We start from the raw sequence: 15,691 nt of genomic DNA, 5'->3' as shown, positions 1-15,691 counted from the left end.
AACAGCCTGCTTTACTTTCATTTTCGTTTTCAGCATAGCTTGATTAGCACAAGGGGAAAAAAAATCTGCTCCAGCAATTTACCTCCTTGCAACAAGCAGCAGAGGCCTGCACAAAACAGCTGAGAGCAAAACAGCTGAGAGTCGGGAGGCCGATCCAATCAACTTGTGCTAATTAGGCTATGCTGAAGTTGAAAGGAGCTGTTTTTTCTTGCTGTTTGCTTGCAAGAAGGTAAATTGCTGGGAGGCAGAGGCCAAAGGGTGGGGGCCAGTGGGTGGGCAGGGCTACATTCGATGTATATGACGCACCTAAATTTTCACCCTCTTTTAGGGGGGAAAACAGTGTGTCTTGTACTCCGAAAAATACGGTATATATCTTTTTTAAAAAAAAATAATAATCATACTTATTTTGGGTTTTTTTAAATTTAATGCTCAATTTTTAAAAGTCTTTCTCTGTGCATGCCTGTCTTTATATTGCTATCCTTGACCATTTGTAGATTACAGTCATGCTTGCGCTAAAAGGTTATCTCCCCCTGTCTAAGTGACTAATAGCTAAGATACACTGAAAAATCACTTTCCGTCATATATAACATCCCCAAGTTTCAGGAGCTCATTTCAGAAACCTTAATTTTTAGTGCTCTGTCAAGTGAAGTGTCAAGGCCGTTTGATAGAATAATGGCAAAAACCTGAGGTTTTTTTAAAATGCAGCACTAGTGACAATATTTGGCTGTAATTATTTTGGTAGTTACTTTTTAAAATGCAATTCTATAGCTTTACTTTTTGAAACTTCAAAGGACAATGCTATGCTGATCTATCAATCAAGCAAACAAGAGATTAATTATTCTCCCCTATATAGTCTGGATCATGTCTATCAGATTGCAAGATTTGACAGTTCACAAATTCATGCTTTAGGTTCCATGGTAATTGTATATTCCATTTTCCTGCTAATGATAGATCATTATCTTGAAATTTTGGATTTGGATATAACCATAAATTATGAAATCTTTTCTTTCAGAAGGCTTTGTAGTTGGCAAAAAAATATTCATTATTTGCTCTTTTATGTTTATCACAGTATCGGCAGTAAAGAAGCCCCATAGGAAGAGCAAAGGAGTAGAAAAGATGCACAACACCATGTGTCTTTTTTTGTGCAAGTTCGTCAAATGATTTCTTTCACCAACAATAATAGGATTTATAATGCAGAAATACATCTGTAGAGGATCCACAGTAGAGGATTAAGTTTTGTGGTTATATGCAGCCTCCTAACTTCAAGACACAGGGAAAATGTATCTGAACAGAATAGAAATTCCTCTCAAATGAGATTTTCTTTTTGTCTCTTCAAGTTACCAAACATAATATTTTACATCGTGTCTCCTTTGTCTGCATTGGAAGGTGTAATATGAATAAACAATGAAACACATTTCCACTTCTGAAAGATTTTTCACATAATGATATTCAGCTTTAATATTATCCCATCCTTTTCCCTTTGTACCATATGTGAGTGGAGCTTTTGAAGAGGGCGTAATACCATGTGTTCTCTGACTGAGGCATTTGATTCTGCCAATTGGGATGGTGTCAGCTGCTAGTCAATAAGGAAAGTTTGGTAGGACCAGTCATGGTATGGGTGTCAAAGAGAAAAGACCACTAATCACCTGATCTGCCACCTAAAATAACGATCCTGCTATATCTCATGTTAGATGTGCCTGAAGAACCACATCTAATCTATATGCCTACCAAGCTGTGGGCATATATGAAGCCCAAGTTTATGTTGCCTCACCTTATGCACTTAGATCATGGAACCCCCCTCATTGTAATTCAACACTCATGTGAATATCATCTGTCATTGACTCCATAACAGAATAGGTAACTTGGAGGTATTTTAGTCCAACTCCCTGCTCAAGCAGAAAACCCTACACCACTTCAGACAAATGGTTGTCCAATATCTTCTTAAAAACTTCCAGTGTTGGAGCGTTCACAACTTCTGGAGGCAAGTTGTTCCACTGATTAATTGTTCTAACTGTCAGGAAATTTTTCCTTAGTTCTAGGTTGCTTCGCTCCTTGATTAGTTTCTACCCATTGCTTCTTCTTTTTTTTTTTATTGCAAAAGTTTTACAATTACATTTTCACCCCTTTTTCCCCCCACCACCACCCTCCCCAAACTTCCCAACCTCCCTAACCCTCCCTAACCCTCCCCTCCCCCCAGGCTTCCCTATATTATACTCATATCTGGTAAAAAAAATTAAAAAAAAACCCTTAATATAAAACTTGTGTAAAAACTTGAACCCCTCCCTCCCCTTTATAATTTTTCTTTTTACCCTCATTACATTAAAATATTTCTAATACATTATTTTCAAATAAAAGCTATTTGATACTTTCTAGTTTGATATTTGTTCTGAACATATTCTATCCACTTTTTCCATTCCCATTCGTAAGTCTCTTGTGAACAATCTTTTAAGTATGCTGAAATCTTCGCCATCTCTGCAAAACTGGCCATCTTCAAAGTCCATTCCTCAATAGTGGACAAGGCTTCATTTTTCCAATATTTACCTATCAACAATCTTGCTGCTGTTATCATATACAATATCAGTTTTATTTCACCCAATGTAAAACCCTTAACTATGCCCAATAAAAACAATTGTGGAGAGAATTGAATTTTTTTCTTCAAAACATTCTGCATAACCCACCAAATTTTTATCCAAAAAGCCTTAACTTTCCTACAAGTCCACCAAACATGATAATACGTAGCATCCAAACATTCACATCTCCAACATTTTGGCTGAACATTAGGGTACATACATGACAACTTTTTGGGATCTAAATGCCATCTATAAAACATTTTATAGAAATTTTCCCTCAAATTCTGCGACTGTGTAAATTTAACATTCTGAACCCAAATTTTTTCCCATGTTTCCAACATTACTGGTTCTTCAAAATTTTGTGCCCACTTAATCATACAATCTTTAACTAATTCAGTTTCTGAATCCCTTTCTAACAAAACATTATAAAGCCTTTTGATATGCATTGGACCTTTCTCTTTTATATGTCTAACCAATTCTTCCTCGTGCAACATAATACCAGTTTTTTGGTCCTCTTTCCATCTCAATTGTAATTGATTATATTGTAACCAAGTTAAATTAATCCCTTCGTCCAACAGTGTCTGCAATGTCTTCAGCTGCCATCTGCCCGCATCTGTAAAAAGAACCTCTTTGTATAAAAACCCCCCGAGTGACATTATATTTGTATTCCACAAAATATGACCAAGATTCAACCATAGCGGTATTTTATAATCCCATTTGGATCGGTGCTTCTTCCAAACTCTCATCAAAGAGTCTCTAAGTATATGACTTTAAAATACTTTATGAACTTTGTCATCATAAAATAAAATCTACCCATTGCTTCTTATTCTGCCTTCAGGTGCTTTGGAGAATAGGTTGACTCCCTCTTATTTGTAGCAACCTCTTAGATATTGGAACACTACTATCATGTCACCCCTAGTCCTTCTTTTCATCATTATCATGCTAGATTAAGATTTGCTCAGAAATTTCACTACCAAAGATTAGCTGGTCATATTTTTTAACCCGGCTCTGCTGGAATTCTCAGTCCACTTTAATTTACCTCGAATAAAGCTAAGCAAGATGAAGATCAAGTAACTGCTTGGTTGGGAAACTGAAGGAACTTCCCAGGGCTGTAGAATGGATTAGGAAATTGAGAAAATATCCTACTAGAAAACAATGACAAGCCATTTCTCTATTATTCTGAAGAAAATTACATGGACGTGTTCATATAGTTACCAGAAACTGAACTCAAAACTCAAAGGAATCTTTATTTACATTTGAAATAAAATGCAGATTGAAAAGTTCTTGGCAGTACACTATATTATTATAATGTAATATTATAATAACATAATAGTATATTAAGGCAATTAAATTTTATTCTTCAGCTGAACCTGAATTATCTTAAAATTGCTTCTAGCTATTCAGCATTAGTAATATCACAGTTCCAGGCTCCTCAGTGCTAACCTTTCAAGTAAAACCATTCTACATGTTCATACATATTCTACATTCTCCAGTAGAATTTATCTGTGAATTGCCTCATTTTCCCTAGCAGATTGTTTAGAATAACATAGGCAGTGACAGAATCTGCAATTATAGAGTTGAAATGTACATTGTAGGTAGAGTTTTATTGGGATATACCCCAATAGTGGAAATGGACAGATGTTTATATATGTACAGTCACAATGTCTCTCTGTTTAGCAACAGCGAGTGCCAATTTGCAATTCAAATCTGTTCCTAGCTTAACAGGTCTCTCTCTATTTGCTTTTTAATATTTCTTTCCCAACCAAGTCTCTTGTTCAACACTAATGGATATTGCATCTGGACTAAAATTTCAATAAAAATGTAACATCTGGTAGGGAATACTATAATACACACAAAAAGGTGCCACTAACCTTCAACTAATCTTATATTGTACTTTTCTACAACATTAATATTATAAAATTAATTTCTTATCTTGTATGGTGCATTCTGTCATGGTCCAACTTCAGACCTTCTGGGGAAAAAAAACCCTTCCCATGATTTCTGCAGCTGTCAATCACAAGAATCATTCTCACTAAGGAGGAACTCTACCCAGCTGCCTATTGTATGGCAGAATCTCATACTTGGAAGTTCTCACTAAGGGACAAAATCCTTAAATCAATAAAAATATGAACATCAGGGATAATGCCAGAATGATTCCAGCAGCTATTCTAGGCTTTGAATAATGGGATATTAGTTTCCTGTGGAGAATCATTCAAAATCTTTTCTCAAGCCCATTTTGAACTGGTCCTGTCCAATTTAATACTTTGCAGAAAAATTATCTTGCTTTATCTTTCTCTCTCTCCCTCTCTCCCTCCCTCCCTCCCTGTCTCTCCTCGCAATTATTTTTCATAGGAAAAGTTAACTCTGGTGACATTCTCATTGGTGGATTGAGTGTTCTTGCTGTTATTTATTTATAAGCTGGCCAGAGGATATGCTCTGTGCTTCACTGAATCATCATCACATGCTTAGGCTGCAGTCTCCCTGGTCTACTTTAATAAAACGTCAAGAGAAGACATTACAGAAGAGTCCTTCCCATTGGACTTCGCATTAGGAAGTGTGGGCAGCTAAGACGTCTTCAAATAGTACAATAATAATGCCCAGCAATAAAATCACTGACTTTTGAAAGATTTTAACATCTGTAAAAGTGGTGATTAAGATGGCACCCTCTTTGCATCTTTAGCTTACAGAAATTTACATGCAGTCCTTGATTTACGACCACAATTGAGCCCAAAATTTCTGTTGCTAAGTGAGACATTTGTTAACTGAGTTTTGCCCCATTTTATGATCTTTCTTGCCACTGCTGTTAAGTGCATCCCTGCAGTTGTTAAGTTAGTAACACAATTGTTAAGTGAATCTGGCTTCCCCATTGACTTTGCTTGTCTGAAGATCACAAAACAGAATCACATGACACAGCAGTGGTGGGTTGCCCCCGGTTCAGTCCGGTTTGCAAGAACCGGTAGTAAAACTGGTGGGAGGCTCCGCACTAACCTGGACGTCATCATAGGCGATCTGCGCATGTGTAGAAGCGCGCGCATGAGCGCACGCTCCCAATGCAAACCAGTAGTAAAGGTAAGTAGAACCCACTCCTGGACCCTAGGACATGGCAACCGTCATGAATATGAGTCATTTGCCAAGTGTCTGAATTTCGATCATGTGACCATGGAGATGCTGCAATGGTCATAAGTGTGAAAAACAATCGTAAGCCATTTTTTTTTACAGTGCTGTTGTAACTTTGAATAGTCACTAAATGTAAATGTTGTAAGTCGAGGACTACCTGTACTGTTCTGCTTCCTATCTTTGTCCATCTGTATGATTACGGTACCTTTCCTAAAGCAGACATAAGATAAAGGTTCCCCTCGCACACATGTGCTAGTCGTTCCTGACTCTAGGGGGGTGATGCTCAAAGCCGAAGAGCCAGCGCTGTCTGAAGACGTCTCTGTGGTCATGTGGCCGGCATGACTAAATGTCAAAGGCGCACGGAACGCTGTTACCTTCCCACCAAAGTGGTCCCTATTTTTCTACTTGCATTTTTTATGAGCTTTCGAACTGCTAGGTTGGCAGAAGCTGGGACAAGTAACGGGAGCTCACCCCATCACGGGGCACTAGGGATTCAAATCGCTGAACTGCCGACCTTTCGATCAACAAGCTCAGCGTCTTATCCACTGAGCCACCGTGTCCCCACAAAGCAGACATAGATACCAATAAATTATTGGTTCTAGTCCTCCCTTAGCCATAAAAGTCAGAGAGGTGACCACGGGCCTATCACTCTCTCTCAGCTCACACACTTCACGAAGTTTGGTTGTGAGTAAAATAGGAGCAGGAGCATTGTATACACAAACTTGGTTTGTACAAAATAAAGAAGGGATAAAGAACATTTAGTAATAAATAAATATACAAATCAATAAATACCTTTAATAATCACATTTGTTCATCTTCTTGGAGCTCCATCAGAGCAGTGAGACCATTCTGAAGACCTCAGTCAACCATCCAATTGGTTGTATTGATGGATGGTGTGTACAAAGAAGACAGGCTTAATCAACATGACCTTGTAATCTGCATTTTGTGAGGATTAAATAAATGCCCATGTGCCTTTTTATTTATATGTAAGGAACTGGGAAAAGGAGAAATCTTGCAGTATGCAGATGTGGTTACATCACACTCAACATAATTAAGAATTTAGATCTTCAGAGTAGCCCTTACATTTTATGTTTTAGGATTATTAAATGAACATTAAATCAGGTCACTTTTCTCTGTGTAAATTTTGAATCCTGTTAGGGCAGGAAAGAACTTAAAAAGTCATATATAGTTAATAGAAATATGAATGCCAAAAGTTCCTTCCCTTATATAAAAACATTGGTAGTTCATCATATACTATCGTCAGTTACTACTAAAGTGCATTCTTTTTTAATGTGGCTTTTTATTATATCCTTAGAAGGGCTAGAAAAAAATAGCAAATATTCAGAATATGAATAATTGATTTTTTTGTTATTTTTATTATAACATTTACAACTTTTTCTTCCTAGGATCTAATAGTTCACTTCCTTTTTTCCCTTCAGCTTTGCATGGTCTCTTATTGATTTAACACAATTGCATTTTGTACTACATGCAAAACTGTGCTCCCCTGAAAAAATAGTAAGTTTGAATGACTGATGTAGATCTCTGTGCATTACAGAATATATAATCCAGGTGGGGATCAATACGAACAACTTGTAGTTATTAGTCAATGATATTGGCTATAGTTTCTTATTAAATCTCTCCCCCCCCCCAATTGGGTATTAATGCTATATTGGCCTCTTTCCATCTCTCTGAAATCTTTCCTCCCTGTGAAATTAATTGTATTTTGTAAAGATTGTAAAAGTTTATCCTCAAAACATTTATAATAAAAACCTGATAATCCATCCATGTTTCCTTATAATATTTTTATAACTTCAGAAATTTCTCCTATTGCTATAGATCCTTTGTCTCGGTCAATGAAATAAATCCTTGGTAAATTTTGTTTCTTTAGATATTCATTTTATTTATTATTTATTTATTTTGTCGAGTACATATTAGATAATATATATAAGGATAAGCATGAATTGAATATATAAAATGAATACAATTAAAGGGAACATTAGGACAGGGACGGTAGGCATGCTGGGGCTCTTATGCTCGCTCCTTACAGACCTCTTAGGAATGGGGTGAGGTCAACAGTAGACAGTCTTAGGTTAAAGTTTTGGGGGTTTGGGGATGAGACCATAGAGTCTGGTAGTGCATTCCAGGCATTGACCACTCTGTTACTGAAGTCGTATTTTCTAAATCGAGTTTGGAGTGGTTCACTTTAAGTTTGTATCTATTGTGTGCTCGTGTATTGTTGTGGTTGAAGCTGAAGTAGTCCTTGACAGGTAGGACATTGTAGCATATGATTTTATGAACTATGCTTAGGTCATACCGAAGGGGGTGTAGTTCTAAATTTTCTAAACGCAGAATTTTCTCTAGAGAGATGTCACTTCCTTTATACAAATTAAACAATATTGCTGAAATTATTTTTGTATGGCTGCACTGTCAATTAATACAATATCTCCCTCTTGTAATTTCAATAGCATTGATAATCTTCAAATCTCTTTTCGTTAAAATAACAAAAGGTAGTGGCATAGATCAAGTATTTTAAGGATACTTAAATACTTAGGACCGCCTACTACCACCAATAGCCTCCCACCGGCCAGTACGCTCTCATAGAGAGGGGCTCCTCCAGGTGCCGTCGGCCAAACAATGTCGACTGGCAGCCCCCAGGGGGAGAGCCTTCTCTGTGGGGGCACCTACTATCTGGAACGAGCTCCCCCCGGAGATACGGAGGATCCCGGATCTGCGCACCTTCCGCCACGCTCTAAAGACTTTTTTATTTCACCAGGCGGGCCTGGCCTAACTTTCTGTCTCTTTTTAAATAATTTTAATATTTTAATATGTTTAATATTTTTAATCCTCAAAATTTAAATCTGTTTTAAATTGACTGGGGTTTTAATCTGTCTGGGCCAAACTATTTAATTCGATTTTATTTCTGCTTTTTAAATTTTGTATGTATGTATTTTATTGTTGGCTGTTCGCTGCCCTGAGTCCTTCGGGAGTAGGGCGGTATACAAATCAAATAAAAGTAAAGTAAGTAAAAGTAAAGTAAATATGTGACCTTCACTAGATGTCTTTTCAGAGTTTTCCCCCATAGTTTGATTTGACCTTCAAGAAACCATTAGAAGTACTTTCCAACCACATTTTATAAATCCTTAGATAGTTCCTGAAGCATCATTATTGTGCAACAGTCTTATTTATACTGAAGGATAAAATAACAATATTGGACTGGAGGGTGCCTATATTTTCATGAAAGGGGGAAAAAGTGCTCAGCAAAGTATTAATAGCAACAAATAATAATGTAGGACAACCTTTCCCAGTGTTGAATGGGGAAAATGGGACTGTTATACAACATATTTTAGAAGTAGTAGATTGTGGAAGGCTGACACTGAGCAGTCATATTTAATGAAATCACCAACTAAAAGGAACCCAAACATTTCAGTTCTTTCCCCCATCTCCCACAATTTATTTGTTTCCACAAAGGGTGATACAAGAACTTGACCTCATTGGAAATCACAAAAACACAGAATTGTTGAATTATATTAGATGAAAATGGAATGTATACCTGGAGACACAGTGGAGGGGAGTCTTGTCAGCATCGTGGTTCCTCAGGGACGAAATAATAGAGAGAATCAATCCCAAATTAAGAGACTGCAAAGCGCCCTCATGGTGCAGTGGTTAGAATACAATATTGCAGGCAAACTCTGCCCATGGCTTGGAGTTCAATTCTGATGGAGCTCAAGGTTAACTCAGCCTTTCAGCCTTTCGAGGTCAGAAAAATGAGAATCCAGATTGTTGGGGGCAATATGCTGACATTGTAAACCACCCAAAGAGTGTTGTAAATGGGGGAGGGGAAAGAGCTTCAGAGTTCTTGCACTCTGAAATCTCTCAGGGTACACCTATTTGATTAGAAAGTTATTTTTTATTTTATTTTATTATTCATATTTCTATACCGCCCACTCTCTGAGGACTCTGGGCGGCTTACACCAAAGACAGTATACTAAATAGCATATTGCTCCCAACAATCTGGGTCCTCATTTTACCCTCCTTGGAAGGATGGAAGGCTGAGTCAACCTTGAGCCAGTGAGATTTGATCCGCTGATCTTCTGAACTAGTAGTCAGCTGAAGTAGCTGCAGTACTGCACCCTAATCACTGCGCTACCTTGCAGTGGCTTTAGTCTGGCAAGATTCTGTCCATTAGGTGTAAGCAAATAAAGGATTAAACTCTATTGGATTTCACTGTGTCATACCTTGGGTTTGGTGTGACAGGAAGGAGCCATTTAGGTCCCTGTGTTGAATTGCCAAATCAGTGCAGGAATTCTTTCAGACAAGAATCCTTCTTCTGCTTAAACACATCCAATGAAGGGCAGCCTACCATCTCTAGGAAATTTGTTCTACCACTTGTTTTTATCATTAAAGAAGTTCTTCCTAACATTCAACAGAATCTGTCTTCCTGTATGAAATTAATCCCAAGATCTCTGGATAGTTACCAAGCTGTAATTTTAATGAGAGGTGAAAATGATGAATAAGGACAGGAGAACAATTAGACTAATTATAATTAATTTTAATCAAACTTAAATGCAAATGATGACAAATTTGATTTTTGTTGTGGCCTCTCCCACCGCTTCTTGGAATGCAGCCTTTGTTTGTATACCACATCACTCAAAGACCACATAGGGCCCTCAATCAAGAAAAAATTGCATGCCCCTCTTTTTGACAAAAGTGCCCAACTGAACAACCTGGACAACTTCACATTGTCAGTCTAGTATAAACAAGACATTTCATTAATTATTTGCACTGAAATTCACATTAGAAATGAAAACTGGAATGAGTCATTCATTGTTCTTTTAAATATCTTGCTGCCTTTATCAGAAATTCTTTATGCACTCACATTCTTCCTCCCATCTGACATAACATGGTCTTATCTGAAGCTTTTGTTATTTTTGAATGTCTACAAAAAAAAAAATTCTTGTCTGAGCATTCTTTTTCATAATATGAAAAATGGTGCTTCAACCAATACACCAAAACTAATTTTTAGAATATTTTAATTGATAGTTCCAAGAATAAGTCTAGCTAGTTAATAATAGCCATTTCCCTATAAACTGTTACACAAAAAGTTTGTCTTAATAATTGTTTATTCTAATTATTTCCATGGAAATATATATATATACATTACATACAGGTCAAGTTTAACTTGAAAATTTAAAAACTGAGGTCTGTTTTTAAGAAAAGAAACATTTCATCAATGACTAATAATATCTGTAGAAAGAAATAAAAAGTTAAGGAAGTCATCACTTTTTCTTTTGCAACCACAGTATGTTGTGGTGCTTTGTTTTTATATCGCAAAAATAAATGAATACATTTGTTTACAAGGGTAACGTTGCATAATGACATAAGAGAAAGAGAACTAAATTTAAAGCCACTGTTCCTTTGCGTCCAATCTGGGATAATACAAAATAAATCCTGACTTCCTTCTGTGTGAAATCACTGTACTTAGTTGAAGAGAGCAATTATATTCCCATCATTCTTCTCTTTTCAGGACTACATATTCAGAACTTATCTTTTTTTCACAGAAGTTAATTTCCAGACAATCATCCTCATTGCTCTACTTTTAGCCTATTCAGTTGTTTGAATCTTTTGAAAATTATTGTCTCAACACAGTCTTTGCAATGGGGTCTAGCCAATGCACAATAGACAGGAAATAAATGTCCCTGCGATTTGGAAACTCTCTTGATGCAGTCTAAAATTGTATCTGCCTCATTTGTAGTCATATCACACTGCAGATCTGTATTCAGTCTGTGATCAGTTACAATTCTAACAGTGGGTTTGCAAGAACAAAGATGAAAGACTGCAAGCGATTGAACTTAATTATTCTATCAATGTTAATTAATTACTTTCTAGATATTAATTACATGCATGTCATTTAAGAAAAAAAACATATCCAGGGTCACATTAGGCAAAATGCCCAGGTATTTATATAAATGAAATGCTGTATTCTGGATGGATAGTGGAAGGTGCAGTAGTTGAATTAAGTCCCAAAGTCCCAAAAAATTATCATGTATGTATCCTAATGTGCAAGCTAAATGTTGGAGATGTGACTGTGATGATGCAACTTATTATCATATATGGTGGACTTGTAGAAAAATCAAAGCATTTTGGATAAAGATTTGGTGGGTGATGCAGAATATTCTTAAAAAGAGACTGAAATTTACTCCACAGTTGTTCTTACTGGGTATAACTACGGATTGTACAGTTGCAGAGACTAAATTGATTTTGAACTTGATAACAGCAGCAAGATTGTTGGTAGCACAACACTGGAAGAAGGATTTTTTGCCTACTATTGATGATTGGATATTGAAAGTAACTAATTTAGCTGAAATGGCTAAAATTTCAGCATATCTGAAGGATCACACACAAGAAAGGTATATACAGGACTGGAGAAGATGGATTGATTATATACAAAATAAGTATCAGACCAAAAAATATCAAATAGCTTATGAATGATCTTTTTTATTTGTATAAGCGCTATATAAGTGATATTAGAAGTATTATGTTTAAGAAATAGGATTTTATATATGGGGGGTTAAGAATTTTTTTTAGGGGGTGTTAGTTTAATGATTGGTTATGCAATTTAGTTTATTGTTAAAGGTCAATATAAATACCTTGTGTTCTGCTCTGGGAAGTCGGGGAGGGGGAGGGGGGTTGGGAGGGAGGGTTGTGGGGAAATTGTGTTTGTTTTAAAACTTTTTCAATTAAAAAAAAAAGAATTAAGTCCCAAAGGTGCTTTTTCAAGAGGCCACTGGGCTTTCTTGTTTTTCTTTGAAGCCGTTTCGCTTCTCATCCAAGAAGCTTCTTCTGCTGAAGAAGAGTTGAAGAGGCTTCTTAGATGAGGAGCGAAACATCTTCAAAGAAAAACAAAAAAGGCCAGTTGCTTCTTGAAAAATAATCTTTGGTACCATTTATCCCAGCTTTGATTGAAAGTTGATTCTTGTCTAGCTTTAAGAATATATGTTAATCTATCATATTCTGCACACTACAAAATTTTGTTAATAATCATCTGATCCAATGGTACTGCTTCCCCTTTACAAAGTTGCACATATGGATAGAAGTAAAAATGTCATGAGATAGATGTTAGGAAAGCATGTGGCATAGATATGTAAATAGCAAACTAAATATAAATAAGGTAATATTAGATATAAGAAGATTAACAACAAGCAAGATGCAATATGATAAACCTAATCGAATCTGTAGTATGATGATATGTAATATTATTTAGAAACTGTATATATATGGGGGTTGTCAAGTATTTGCAAGCCATTGGCACATGTATCATACAGACACTAGTGGAGGCAGAAAGTGCCCCCACCCCTATGTGGAGAGGAGGGGCTTACACTGAGTATAAAACCCCCTCTAACCTTTCCACCATGTTCTCTTTTATGTTTGTTCTCCATGAGACATGATCTTTGATAAGGGTAGTCACACACGCTGTGTGCCCCCTATCCTAATGGATATTAAGACAGCCTTTGTATATAGTTAATATGTTTTGTTATGTGAATAAATACATTTATCACATTTGTTCGTGCATCTGCCTTTGGACTCTTCTATGCTCCTGGGTGTTTCTACGATCCCAATTTCCACAGGGGTTGAATCAACCTCAGTTGTATGTATGTGATTTTGTCTTGTTATAGTCTTTTTTCTGTTTTCTGTTTTTAATTTATAATAAAAATAATTTTAAAAAAAAGAAAGAAAAATAATCTTTGGGACAACCATGACCCAGATGACTGAGAATCTCCATAAACATTTAGTTAAATTAAGGTTCTGCCATGAATCTTCTATGTCTGCCCATATTCTACTTTTGAGTTAGAAATTGTAATAGTAAACAGATATTTTTAAATAAGATATTAAATAAGATATTTAAATTTTGTAGCTGGAGCAGTGGGGTTCTGCAATGAACCAGAACCTGAGGTGGTATTGACTTATCTTCGCTACCGGTTCGCAAATGTGAGCGCACGCTCACTAAGTAGTTTGTCTCTCTTGCTCTCTGTCATCCTCTTATTCTTGTCCCTCCCATCCACCCAGGAAAAGCAAGACTTGCTGGCTGTCTCCTATGTGGGTGGGCCTGCCAATCCCTGATTTTGCCTTTTAGAGATTGTCCCTTCTTAATTAGCCCCCATACCTTTCCTTTGCTTCTCAGATGTTTGTACCTTTATACCCGCTTTCCATATTCTCTACTCTGTGATACAGCATAGACTCTTCTTTTATTGTTTTATTTTGGGTTCTCCCCCCCCCCCAGTTATTGTATTACTATTGCCGTGTTGCAGTGATAAAGAGTTAAAAGTTTTCTTTCATTCCTATGTTCCACTGTAGACCTATAAAAAAAACTTTGTAGGATGGAAGAACTGATGATTTAGTTTCATAGCTGAAGCAAAGCAGCATCAACTGAAACTTTGGGGTTTTATTTACTTGAGGATTCTGAAAAAGGAAAAAAAGGTGGGGGAGGAAGGAAGGTTTCCAAAACTGGACAATGAGTAGAAAAATAAAAAAAGAACATGCTTCATCCAGCCTGCCAGAAACAAAAAGGATACATCCTGAGAGAGAATAATAAGAATAAAAGAGTTGGAAGGGACAACCTTCCAACTGAGCCGTGGTGGCACAGTGGTTAGAATGTAGTAATGCAGGCTAATTCACTGCTCACTCCAGGAGTTTGTTTCTGAATGGCTCAAGGTTGACTCAGTCTTCCATTCTTCTGAGGTTGGTAAAATGAGGAGCCTGATTGTTGGGGCAATATGCTGACTCTGTATAAACCCTCTGGTTGAAGAGGGTTGATAAGCACAATGAAGCAATATATTAGTCTAAGGGCTATTGCTATTTCTTGGAGGTCTTCTAGTCCAATCCCCTACTCAAACAGGAGACCCTATGCCATTTAAGACAAATGACTGTCCAATCTCTTCTTAAAAACCTGTAGTGATGGAGCACCCACAACATCTAAAGGTAAGTTGTTCCAATGATTGATTATTCTAACTGCCAGGAAATTTCTCCTTATTTCTAAGTTGGTTCTCTCCTTGATTAGTTTCCATCCATTGCTTCTTGTTCTGTCTTCAGGTGCTTTGGAGAATAGGTTGATCTCTTCTTCTTTGTGACAGTCCCTTAGATATTGGAACATTGCTATCATGTCACCCTTAATCCTTCTTTTCCTTAGACTAGGCATACCCAGTTCCTGCAACTGTTCTTCATGCAAGACGTTTCTAGAAGGGATAGGAAAACCCACCAGCAAGGAAGGTTCATCAACTTAATGGGCCATCGTTGGATCCACTGCAAAGTAATTAAAAAATGACAGATGCCAACAAGCAGAGAACATAGCAGTTCAGTAGTTCAAGATGAAATAGTAGCCCAGGGCAGTGACCAGGCCATGGAGGAAAAATTACATTGTATATATGATGTACAATGACAATAAAGACTAAACTATACTAAGAGATGATGCTGGGCATTGTAGCCATTTGAAACTGGGGCTCCTTTTAGAATGGAGTGAAGCACCGAAGACCATCTGTTCTGAAAAGCTTAAGATGGTTTAGCTTAGAAAACAGCAGTTTTGAACTGAAGTTGGCCCTGGATGCATTTGCACTGGGTTGGGAAAGGGAGGAAAGGACATCATCTGTTCATGCCTGAAGAAGCAATGAGTGGCCCATATTAGCAATGGAGCAAGCAGAAAGTCTGGATCTGCCCTTAATCTTCAGCGACCCAAATTTGTTATACATAAAGGGACCTGTTATACACACTAGGAGCATTACTGTGTTGGTAATAGAGTAATAACTTTTGGCCCGTGTTGTTTTGAAAGAGCTGTGGCTGTTCTACAAAGTTTTGGTCAGCAGTCTTGTCAGTTTGACTGTAAAGAATAATTGTGTTTTGACCTGCGTGTGTTGTAATTCTTTCCACTGTGACATAACAGGATTCTTTTTATTATCAGTACCTGCTGAATAGTGGGCAGGTTTATCACAGATGGGGAAAAAAAGATTAAATCT

At 36.9% G+C, this 15,691-nt stretch overlaps 1 long non-coding RNA gene across 1 annotated transcript in view; it reads right to left on the bottom strand.

Moving 5' to 3' along the window:
• Nucleotides 1-10,419: 10,419 nt before the first annotated feature.
• Nucleotides 10,420-15,691, bottom strand: part of LOC117679969 (uncharacterized) — an 82,213-nt gene continuing 76,941 nt past the window's right edge. Inside the window, exon 4 of the long non-coding RNA XR_004595501.1 lies at nt 10,420-10,623. This is a non-coding gene — a long non-coding RNA (uncharacterized LOC117679969). The remainder of the gene's footprint in view (nt 10,624-15,691) is intronic.

The sequence above is a fragment of the Pantherophis guttatus genome, chromosome 8 (genome assembly GCF_059756535.1).
Source record: "Pantherophis guttatus breed Tessera chromosome 8, ASM5975653v1, whole genome shotgun sequence".
In the NCBI taxonomy this organism is placed as follows: Eukaryota; Metazoa; Chordata; class Lepidosauria; order Squamata; family Colubridae; genus Pantherophis; species Pantherophis guttatus.
This window is presented reverse-complemented; position numbering and strand designations above follow the sequence as displayed.